Genomic DNA, 12,376 nt, shown 5'->3' on the forward strand with positions numbered 1-12,376 from the left:
CTGCTTCTTATACAAGCCAGGATGCTGTTGGCCTTCTTGGCCAGCTGAGCACACTGCTGGCTCATATTCAGCCAACTATCAACCAGTACTCCCAGGTCCTTCTCTGCCAGGCAGCTTTCCAACCACTCATCTCCCAGCCTGTAGCTCTGCTTGGGGTTGTTGCGCCCCAGGTGCAGGACCCGGCACTTGGCCTTGTTGAACTTCATACAGTTGGCCTCAGCCCATCGGTCCAGCCTATCCAGATCCTCCTGCAGAGCCTTCCTACCCTCGAGCAGATCGACACAGGCACCTAACTTGGTGTCATCTGCAAACTTACTGAGGGTGCACTCGATCCCCTCATCCAGATCATCGATAAAGATGTTAAAGAGGACTGGCCCCAGTACTGAGCCCTGGGGGACTCCACTAGTGACCGGCCTCCAACTGGATTTGACTCCATTCACCACAGCTCTTTGGGCCCGGCTATCCAGCCAGTTTTTAACCCAACGTTTAACCCAACCCCAATTGTTTTAGATCAAAACAGGCTGGAGGCTATGAGTTATGGATAGACAAGATAACACTGAATTGTATTCCTTTGCTAAATTTAGATTAAAGCCCCTCAGACCACAAGTCTGATGAACCAGAATTGGAAAGCACGATGGCTAATTCAATATGTACAGGTCATACAGTAGATGTAACAGCTGTGTACTCTTTCAATTCTTATTTATACAGCGAATTTGGCGAAGAGTATAAGGAAACCATTTGAGTGAAAGTAACCATAAAACAATAAGAAATCTCAAATACTTAGAAAGGAAGGAATTGCCACAGCAGAGTAAGGACAATAGCATTCCAAAACTGCACTTTAACAAACCAAGGAAACAAAAGATAGGATCTCTTGGGCAGACATTCAAAGTGTGTGTATGTTTTTTTTTGTTTTGGTTTGGTTTTTTTGGGGCGGGGCAGTAGTGGTGCTAGTGGGTTGTTATGTTCAGAACAGGAAGCTATTAACAGAACTAGCTTGGGATACATTGTTTTTCTGCTTCCAAAATACGCAGATAAAAACTAAGTACAAGAAGAGACTTAAGAGCCTAAATCAATATTTCTTGAATGACTGATATTCAAAAGCAAACAAAAAAAGAATAGTACCAACAGTGTCTATAATAGTATATATAAAGGCATAGCAAAATCATCTTGGTGGCCTGGGATAGATTATGATGCTAGCTAAAAACATGTAAGGTGCATTTAAAAACCAAACAAAACACAAACAGACCAAGAAGATGCTATTAATATAGCGAGTAAAGGAAGCACAAAGTTCCTCTTTTTTTGTTCATTAATGAAGTTGTCAATCAATAGAAAAAGATAAAGTCACTGATAACAGAGAAAGCTAAAGCAGTTTGTACAATTATTTTTGTCTTGCATAAGCAACTAGTTGTGACCAAACAGTTGACATAATTTTAATAAAAGGGATAGCACAGAAGACAAGAAAAAAGGGAAAGAGTGAAATATTTAGATTTCTAATTCAGCAAGAATGTGATGACACTTCTCTTAAATTACCAATTGAAAAAGAACCTTCAGCTGTTAAAACTGACAACATATGGAAGAGGGGCAGCAAAACTAATACTTACATATAAAGGAAGAGGAAAAAGTATCTGGGAATTTAAAGACTAGTTGATTAAATTGGGATATCTGAAAATTTACTAGAACAAATAATTCAAAAATTAATTTCTAAGCACCTGGGAATAGTAAGATCAGTCAAGAACAAATCATATTAAACCAACCTTTTTTTTTTTTTTTTTTTGTCAGAGTAATGAATCTAGTGGATGAGGAGAAAGAAATATTTGTGATGCATCTTAACTCAGCAAGGGAAATATGGTCTAGCTGACAGTGCTGAAAGATAAGCACACACACTGGAAGTAAGGAGTGCAAAAAGCAGGTTTTGACATGAGATTACAACAGAAAACATTTCCACCTGCATTCAAAAAGGCCTGGTTGAGCAAGTCACTCTTCTATATTGCCATGAATGATTTAGATATTGCATAGAAGACACCAACATTCTAAACAATTTAAGAATAGATATATGAAATATCTTGATAAATGCTGGAACAATAAATCGGAAAATTTAGGAAAGCAAATGAAAACTATTATATTTTGAAAGAAAACATTCATATGCACAAAAGTGATATTACTTGTTAATTCAACAGAAATAAATTAGTAAGTCATTTAGCTTAAGTTCAAAAACTAGATATTCTGTTCTGAAATAGGTGACTGAAATGAAAGCTGCAAAATATTGCTATTTTATTTTGTTTGAAGTTTTTGAGGCCTCAGCTAGATTACATTATGGGACATCCCACTTCCAGCAGACAAATGATTGGATACAATGACTCTTGATGTGATTTGACTTATTAAATTGAGGGGAAAAAAAAAAAAAAAACGCTGAAGAGGTGCATGCTAATAAACTGCAAAAGTGTTTCTTATTATATGTGATCAGACCTTTTTGTGATATGAAGGGTAAGCTGGCTTATTTGCAACATAGAAGACATAGTTCTGGTATTAGGAAAAATGTTTTTAACTATTAGAAAAAGTAAGTTCCATTACTAGTTGCATAAAGAGGCTATCATCATCAATGGCCCTTATGAAGATGTCATATAAATCTGTCAGACTGGTCTACATACTTGACCAAAAAAAAACAAATTCTGATAGATGATTGATTAGAGGTCGCTGCTTTCTTCCTGTTTCTCTGTAGTTAATCTGCTTGATCTTTGCCTCTTTTTATTTGTTTATAGAACTCTGTTTCAGCGAAAAATTTATTTTTTTTTTCTCAAAGAGCTTTGGACTTTGAAAGCCAACAAATGCCATGGTCAACAGGCGAAGGAATTAGCTACCTTTTGCGAAGAGAGGACTTCTTACAAGGATGTAGTACTGCTGATATGAAAAAGACTCCCATACTCTCCTTTCATTGTTCCCTCCTGCTACAGCATTTACAGCCAATACCGACAATCACTTAAGCAGAAACAAAGCCAAACTGCATAAAACTGATTACTCAGCCTATGGAATAAAATTCATGCTGTTTGCTTAACTGTAAATTTTTTGAGCTTAACATTTGGAATCAACCCTCTTAAGACACTGCTACAGCAAAGAATACTTTGGTCATATGATGCACATTTTCAGTTTACAAGTAGATGATATGCTTCAAATCAATTAACAGAAGTTACAAATGCCAACAAACTCCCCAAAATGATGTCTGGAGTATTGTTGCAAATTGGAAGTATAAAAAGGTACAATCCACTTCAGAGAGATGTGCAGTACCTTGCCACTTACCTACTGGCCAGGTCAGTCTTCAGCTGTCTAGCTAAAGCATTCTTAGGTGATGGAATACAAAAGACTATTTAAAATAGCCCACCTTGTGTTGTATTTAATAAGTATGTATTCAAATTAAACATACTTACTAAAAATTAACAACGAAAAAACAAGAGACATTTGATTCTGTGTATCTAAGGGTAGAAATGTGGAGATTAGAGAATTTATACTGACAAAATGTAACGTCAAGACAAAGATTCATTAAAAAAAAAAAGAAAACGCAACGCTTTTCATCTTTAAAGCCTAAATAAACCATATGCCTGGAATTTAAATGTAACTCCTTTGTCAGATTTTGTTAAAATTTGTTGAAGATCATCCTTTAAAAGAATGTGAAAGGGAATCTGTCAAGCTCAGACATTAAAAACCCTTTGATTGTATTTAGGTTTATTAGATAGTATGATGATTTCAAGAGCTCTCCCCATTTTCACCTGAAGCACTCAGATTTACATGAAAAGCATTAATTTAATTTTCAAAAGTTAGCCAAGTGATAAAACACAGAGTAGAAACCACAACCTGGAACAAAAACAGACTTTTCATTCTATAGCTATCCCTCTGCTGCTTGAAAAAACTCTGTGCCATGACATGTCTCTCCTTTACCAGTGAAACTACTGGTACTCTCTCCATAAAGTCTCCATCCTGTCCAAAAACAAATGCAATCCATCTCGGCTGCAATTATGTCTATGTCTGTGTACCAGGACAGAAAACTAATAATTAGAAGTAAAAGATTACATCTTATGGATTCTGTTTTGATATTTTAATACATCTTTTATGGCTCTTAAGAGTATCTTAATGTTTTAAGAGATATGTTCCATATAATTGTCTTGCCTGGACGTGGGAAAATGATTTATTGCATTTAGTTACTTTTCAAAAACTTGAGCATTTTCAATAGAACTTACAATTCAGACAGTTCTAATTAGGACACTTTTATTAATATCAACTTTGTGTATTACCTGTAAAATATCGTAGTTACATTTTACAGTCTTGCAGCTGTGTCTTACTTAACACAAATTAGTCTAGACCTCTCTTTCTGACTACACATTACTCAAGGAAGAGATAACAGGGAATTAAACCATATTATTATTATTACAAGGTAATAAATACTCTAATCAGCCACTTCTGCACATCAGGTAAATAAATTTTATTTTAGAAACTTTACAGTTCCTTCATTGCAAAGCACATTTACTAAAAGCTAAAATACTACCTTTTTATAGGATGGCTTTTTATTCCATTAGTTTATTGTTATTATTAGTCATGTAAGGAGCATTTTTAACATGCTATGCTCTCAAAAAGGATCTTTGTTTATTCTTGGAAATATCTTGGCAGGATTAGCTGTACAGTATCTACATTTTCAGTCCTTAACCTCTAAAAATTGTTGCTTGGTTCTTTGGTCAGAAGGGTGGGTTTGATTATGTTCCAGACAGGGGTCATCTTTTAAGCCTTCTGAGTTGTCCTAAGGCATCTCCATGCTTTACTGATCTGGAATTACAGAACTTTTTGTGTGTTTAGTTCAGCTGAAAAAAAAAATAAAAATGTGTTTTTCCTCTGTGTCCTTGTAACATGATATTTAGCTTTGGTGCAAATTTCATTCCACATTTCTTTATGCACAGAGGCAGTAAATCCAAACTGCATGTTTGTGTGCATGTGTATATGTATATGTAAATTTAAGAAAAAAATGTACTGAGAAGCACAAAATTCTTCTGAAGGTGTAGATACTTATGAACAATGCAGCAGAAAACCTAGATATTGCTAAGACATAGTCACTCTGTGTTAACAAGCAAGTCTGTGATTAAGGAGAGTTCCACTGTAGAGATGGCAATTCACATACTACCAAAAAAGGCAATGGATTACAGAAATAAGTTACTTAACTTGAGATAACACACAAGCAAACGATAATTGAGAAGACACTAAAACAGCAACAGGATTTGGCAGTTAGGATACATTTTAACAAATCTTCAGCTCAAACTATATTCTCATCACACCATAAGGATCTCATAGCTGGAAATGCATCAGCAGTGCGAACAGATGTCAAAGAACTTTCAAAGCAACTGCCTTAGAAAAGATTATACATATTAACTTAAATCAATTTATAAACATGCCAAAATTTCTCAGAGTTCATCAACCTTCTCTCCTCTCTGTCCTTACTCTGAAAATATGAGGCACACAGGAAGAATGAACTCCAGTATTTACCATTGCATCCCCAGGCACCAAATCAAAGATGCAGTGGGCCAAATGAAATTCTCTCTCAATAAGAGCTCTTGGAATTGAAAACAAACAAACAAAACAAACAAACAAACAAAACAATAACAACACAACAGCAACAAAGTGGATTTAACAATACAGAAAAAAAGTCATCGCAGGACAATTATAGCATAACAATATCAGTGCCAGAAGAAATATTTGATTTTGTGGGAAAAACTGAATGGCACAAAGTTGTTGCATAAACACTAACAATATGGGAGGCCACAAGGGGGGAAGTCTTTATTTTTTGGGGGGGGGCTAACACTGAGAACCATTTCTCTTTTTTAATGTATAAATGCAATTTACATAATAAATTATGTAAATAATTATAAATTTTTCATAAATCATAAAATGATTTAGGTTGGAAGGGGCCTTAAAGATCATCTAGTTCCAACCCCCCTGCCATGGACAGGGACACCTCCCACTAAATCAGGTTGCTCAAAGCCTTATCTAACCTGGCCTCGAACACTTCCAGGGATCTATTTGCAGTCTTTATATTCTAGAGAACTATTTGTGTTTGCTTGTTTTTGTTTCCCTTTTAAATACTCTTTAGAAGATTCTGAAGATGACAGAGAAGACTGAGGCTCTACTGCTACAAGAAGTACAATTTGTAGTAAAAATCTGTGGGGAAGAGTTTTATATATTGGTTGCTAGGACACTTTCTCTTCCTGGATATGGAAGACCACTGTCAGGGCATTGTAACTTAATATATACAACTTATGGCCTACCAGAGTGAAACACTGTATTTTGTAGTTGCTTGTAAAATGAATTTGTCAAAAGATATAAAGAAGAGTTTCGCCCATTTTTATAGAAAAGCAATCATGTTTTATGATATGTTGAAGTAACCATCTATTTGATACAAAACATTTCACTTTTATAAGAGGCAAGCTAGAGAAATAAAAGCACTCTACCTAAAAGTATGGCGAGCATATAAATGCTGACATGTTAAAAAAGAAAAGATATTGGACCTGCTAGTCCAAATGAAATAAAATATAGAGAGCTAATTTTGCCTCTTATCTGAGCCTTCTTCACAGAGAAAAAGCCAATAGTCTAAGTTTCATTATATGGTTAGCTGATGAATTATATCATGACTATTTAGTCAACAGATTTCAACACACAAACCATGGGTATCTGTGAATCTGTGGAGTAATTCTAAGAGGTCTATAAAGAAAGTGCTAAGAAAAATAAATTATTTGATACTGAATACCACATAGTTTTAAGACGGTCTATAGCATCAGTGAAAATATACTAATGTTCTAGGAACCAAAAGGATTGAAAATCGCTAGTTAGGTACTTGAACCTGAAGGATCACATAGAATTGTATATGCGAGAACCTGAAGGATCACATAGAATTGTATATGCGATGCTTCCACACAGCATCTGAATTAATTTCTCGTGAGATCAGATAGTCATGTTGATATCTGGGCCTATGTTTTCCATTTCCTGTTCTTATGAGAGTGAGCTCTAGCATGCTCTTACAGTTTCTCTGAAAAGATACCCCCCAAAAAACAGTCAGATTATCAGAACGAGTAAGTCATCATAGCTGTCAGCAAATCACAATGAAATATCAATGGAGCAAATGACAGTTTTCACCTATGACTGATCATGACAGCTGTATTTCTTACAGTCAAAAGCTATTAAAGGACCTATTTGTGAATGGTCAAGATTAAGCATTAACACTTTTGCTAATATCATACTTTCATAAATATATATATATATATATTTAAGCCTTAAATTAAAATTATCTATGAGAGTTACACAAAAGCAAGACCATTTTTGCAGGACTCAGGAAACAGTATGACTGAAATTTTACCTTGCCTTTATAAGTGTAGCGTAAGCTTAGTAACTTCAAAGTCACTGCAGCTATTTTGCAGCATTGGAAAGACTATTTTTAGCTACTCATATTAAGTCATCATTTCTAGGGGCCTACTAGAATTGCACAATTATTTCCAATTAATATTTCAGTGATATTATTAATTATTAAATTAATTTCTCAATACAGAAACATTATAAGCTTTCTTTAGGTCCTAAAAGAAGAAAAAGTAAGACCATAAGAGGCAGCTTCTTTGACACAGTTCCATCATGACTATTTACAGACAGGTCTTTCAGCAAAGTGCATCAGATCACACAAGATGCTGAATACCTGCTGGGATCTTAAGTACACCGTTTTGGCAGAATATGCACTATGCAATACTGAAAGTGCTGTAATTTTCATTAGTAACAGTAAGACTTTCAGAAATCTCTTCATTTTCTATTCTGAAAAAGTTCCTCAGATATAATTTACCACAACACAAACATGAAGACAGATTTAGCCTTTGAATGCCCTCAAAGTCCAGTGCTCTAGCTTTTCTAGCTGAGTTGTCATCAGTACAAAAAAGTATAAAAACATTTCTGACAGTTAAACACCAAACCCATGATCAACCTGATGTTTAAAACAGTTTATCCTAAGTCACAATTCTGTCTCATTCTCCAAGAAGAGAGCCCCTAATAATAATTCATTATAAGATATTCCCCTAGTCAAGATCGCACAGGAAATCCCAGAGCTGCAAAATGATGGAGTCTGGAAAAGTGTTCTGGGACACTATTTCTTCAGTCTAGTCCTCTTCTGACACTCTTCCCTAAGCATTTACTGTTAGCTACTGCCAGAGACTAAATAAAGAATTGATTAATCTTTAGTATGGGCTATTTGTATGTTCTTTATTCTTTACCAAAGTATCCTAGGTTCAGAATTGGTTTAGTTAACGATGATACTTACACAACCCAAATATCATATCTTTACAGAGGGGCCTTTGAAATGCAGGGGTTGTATCCTATATGAGGAAATGAGCAAAGGCCACATAGAAGACCTACCTCCTCCCATAGTATGTGTATAGCTCATGACTTCTAAAAACCTGCAGTGGAACAGGAGAAAATATTCTGTTGTGAAAGAGATGAGGCTGTTTCACATCGAGTTCCAGTGCAGAAAAACATGCCCAGACCACAGCTGTTGCTCTCAGGCATGTGTGTAGTTTACAGTGTTGTGGATTGTATTCAGTAAAGAATGTAGATGTAAAGTCATATCAAGTCATTTCCAAGGGAAATGCAGATATGGAAGCTATACGCAGAAAGTGCAAAGTAACTAACAGGTAGCTTTAATTTTGTGAAGATAATTAGTGGTGGTATATTCAAAATATGACAGTAAAGACAAATGTGTCTTACTTAGCTTTTTACTGACAACCTGTTACTACTTTTTCCTTCTAAAGATATAGGGAGACATGCCCCAGTCAATAATATTTGACACAGATTTTTAAAGTTCAGGAGAAAGTTCAACTTGTAGTAGCTACATGTCAAGCATGCATATGCCTGTACTTGACTTTCTCTGCCTGACTTCTGCAGCTCTTTCTTTGGGAGGCTTGATCAGTTTGAACCTTCAGTAAGATGGTAAATATAGTATGCATTTAAGTTCTAAACTGTTCACATAACTGACTGAAGGTCAAGACTATTAGGCTCGCTTCAGCTCACATCAATTATCCCCACCATTGAAGGTGATGTAACTACGATTCCAGATAATTAAGTCTGTAATATTGAGATACAGTGCTTAATAAGGCGCAACATGGGAGAATCAAGTCAACTCTGTCAATCTTTCTTGTAGTAATGTATTTTGTCATCTAAATAGTCCAACAGCCTAAGATTTGTAGATGCACATTCAGTTGCCTTTTACTAATCATAACAAGGCAAACTCCTGGGAACAGAAATTGCATTCTTTTTGTGGTAAAATATCCTTAAATTACATTCAATGGCATTGCAATAAATATATTTTAGTACTGAAAAAGCTAATGCTTATTTAACATTCTACAAATAATTTATCACCTGTAAAACAGAAAGCCAGAGAAATACCCTCCAAGCAACATCTAGTTACTAACTGTAAGTAAACAGGGAACTATCTATCCAGTCATTCCTAGCAGTCAGTGTTAATTTTCTCTGTCTTTGTATAGCTGTAGATAATTACATTCCTGTTAATTTACAGCTATGTTCTAATCCTTAATTTAAAACTCTACTGAGATTTTGATTTTAGCACCTGAACAAACATTTGACAATGCATGAAGTGGCAAAGGAATACTAGTAAACCTGAGATCTAAGTTTTGTCCAAGGGTAAACATTCACGGTAGAAAAGTAAGGAAAAATCCTAACTAAAGGAACATCACAACAATGACCCTGTTTTGAGGGTGGCTCATCATAAACCTGCCCATACATGTGGTTATGTAGCCCTCCTCCATCTTCCTGGTCTCTGGTTGGAGGACAGAAGCTGGAAGTTGGAATTGTACAGAACACCATTTCTTCCTTTCTGGGAAGGCCTGGGAGAATTCCTGCATTTTTCTCCCTACCCCAAAGCTCAGGAATCAGCTGAGCCAACTAACAGAGTTGGAGGCAGACTGAAATCTGATTGAAATACATACTAGAGGTGAGCTGGACCACAATACTAGTCTCTGACATTTATGCCTGCCCAAAGTTTCAAAGTTGGTATAGACTGTGTTGTAGGTTATGGCTAAAGTTCTTTGAAATTGAAATGTGAACAGTTTAAATTAGGAATCAAACCCAGAATAAAACACAATTTAATATACAGCGTAAATGTAGTGATTGTCATTTCATCCTTTACAAATGAAACTTCCACTGGTGTAAACTGATAAACATCACCGAAAATATACATGAGATAAAGATCTAAAAATTTAGTTAAAGATTCTCAAAATCTACAAAGAAACAAGATCTTATACAGGGAATTCTATATACTCTATTGATCTCATTACAGAAAATGTTTTAATTTAAAATCCCTAGGGCAAGTGACCTTGGTTTTCATATATTTTTTTATGTGTCTGCAATAGTATTAATGTTAAATATTATTACTTCAGTAACTTCTAATTGACAAGGCAGGATTCCATGCTGTCTTACTCATTTGGGATGTTCTTTAGCTGATGCTTAACATGAAATAATAATTATATTTTAGACATAAATGTACTGCTGCAGTGGCACTCAAGTTAAAGTACAAGGATTGCAAAGCTCTTCTATCAGGCTTTCCATGACAAATTAACATTCAGCCCTTGCCACTAGCAGAGTGTCATTAATTATGCTTAGACAGCACAACAAAGTCAACAGGTGCTTGTAGAAAGGTCATGCAGAGGGCTTTATAAGGAACTAAAAAGCAATTGTTATGACAGAGCAAACCAACAATACAGACAGAAGAAAAATAGATTTCTTGAAAACCATTAATGTTGCTAAACAAGAATCACTTAGCCAGTAGCACCAAGAATATCTTGGGCTTTTAGATTAAAAGAAGTAATAAAAACAAAAATATAAGCACTAATGTGCCAAACTGATTCAGCTTGAGGAAGTAAAATATTTCATTAAAGAAGATGCAACTTTGTCTTCTTTAAATGGCTTTAACTACAATTTTATTTTATGCACAGAAGAAAGCTTTACACTATGTATAAATATAAAACATTTAATATAAATATAAATAGCAGTTTATAATTATTCGAATCTGAATATACTACATACAAAAGCAATGAGCAGCACACATCAGACAGAAATAAAAGAGGCCTACTTTGCTACTAAATTTCCTGCCAAAGATAAAATGATGAATTAACTTATCTGACAATGGGTTTTAAGAAAACATAAAACAGGCTTGATGAATATGGCTGTATTTGTATAGCCAGGATTGACTCTCCTCATCATAAGGTAGAAGAGACACCAGAGATATTATTAACATGGCTACATTATGCAACTGGAATTACTTGATAATCCTTCCTATTTTCACCTGCTTCACTTTATGGTAACAGATTACTCTTGCTCGAAGTCTCATGGCCATTGCAGAGACTTCTCTGATTTTCTTTTCCTAAAGACAAGGTAGCAGACTTAAATGACTTGGTCCCCTTTTAGAAGGTTTCCTTCTTCTAGTCCAGCTGTAGTTACAGAAATTGACTGTACTGAGCATAAAAATAAAGAAACAAAAATAAGAATCTGCAGGACAAGAGAGTCTTCTGGACTGAACAACAGAAATGCATTAACTATCTGCCTGTCTTACAAACACAGTTTAAAGACAGGCTCCTTCTTACTCTTGAGCTCCTTCCTGTTCTGGCCATTTTCATGGGCAGTAAAATAGCCAGCCTGTTGTAAAACCAAAAGGCAACTTCTAATTTACATCCTATTAACAGTCAAATACTGGTAATGATGCAAAGTCAAAAAAAAATAATAATAAAATAAAAAATCTGTATCTTGGTATCTAAGCACTGATACTGAACAAATAACTACATCTTTGTAATAAAAGCTAAGCAGTACTTGGAATAGAACCAAAGCTGCTTTTTGGGGTTCCACTTTATTAGTTCTCCCTGTTTAGCAAGTACTAAAAACAGAGAAAAAGGGCCAAGAATTTTCTTTCTGCTGGTGACCCACACAAAGGACAATCCCTGTCCCCTCCACCTCTGACACTATGGGAGAGTATACATATCTACCCTGTGAATCAGCAGATCACCTTTATCTTAGTTAAAGGGGAGTGCCTCCTTGATTTTTTAAGGAATAAGACTGGCTATTACAACAGCACCAACAGGTCCATAATGTGGATTACTAAATTTCTGACACCACTTCTACTTCTCATAAAAAGGAGTGTTTTAAAAGAAGAACTGAATATTCTTTAGAATTCTCCTCCTTTTTATAATGCTATATACAGATTAACATACTTAAAATTGTGAGTCCGATGCCCTCCTCCAGGCAAACTATTTCTAAAATCATTAATATTAACATGTGAAATACCTTTGAGTTGATATTTCAGCAC

At 35.2% G+C, this 12,376-nt stretch overlaps 1 protein-coding gene across 9 annotated transcripts in view; it reads right to left on the reverse strand.

Annotated features, from left to right (window-relative positions):
• ADGRA1 (adhesion G protein-coupled receptor A1) overlaps positions 1-12,376 on the reverse strand; it is a 277,570-nt gene that overhangs the window by 86,582 nt on the left and 178,612 nt on the right. The window lies entirely within an intron of this gene.

Source organism: Anser anser, assembly GCF_964211835.1.
Source record: "Anser anser genome assembly, chromosome: 7".
Lineage (NCBI taxonomy): Eukaryota > Metazoa > Chordata > Aves > Anseriformes > Anatidae > Anser > Anser anser.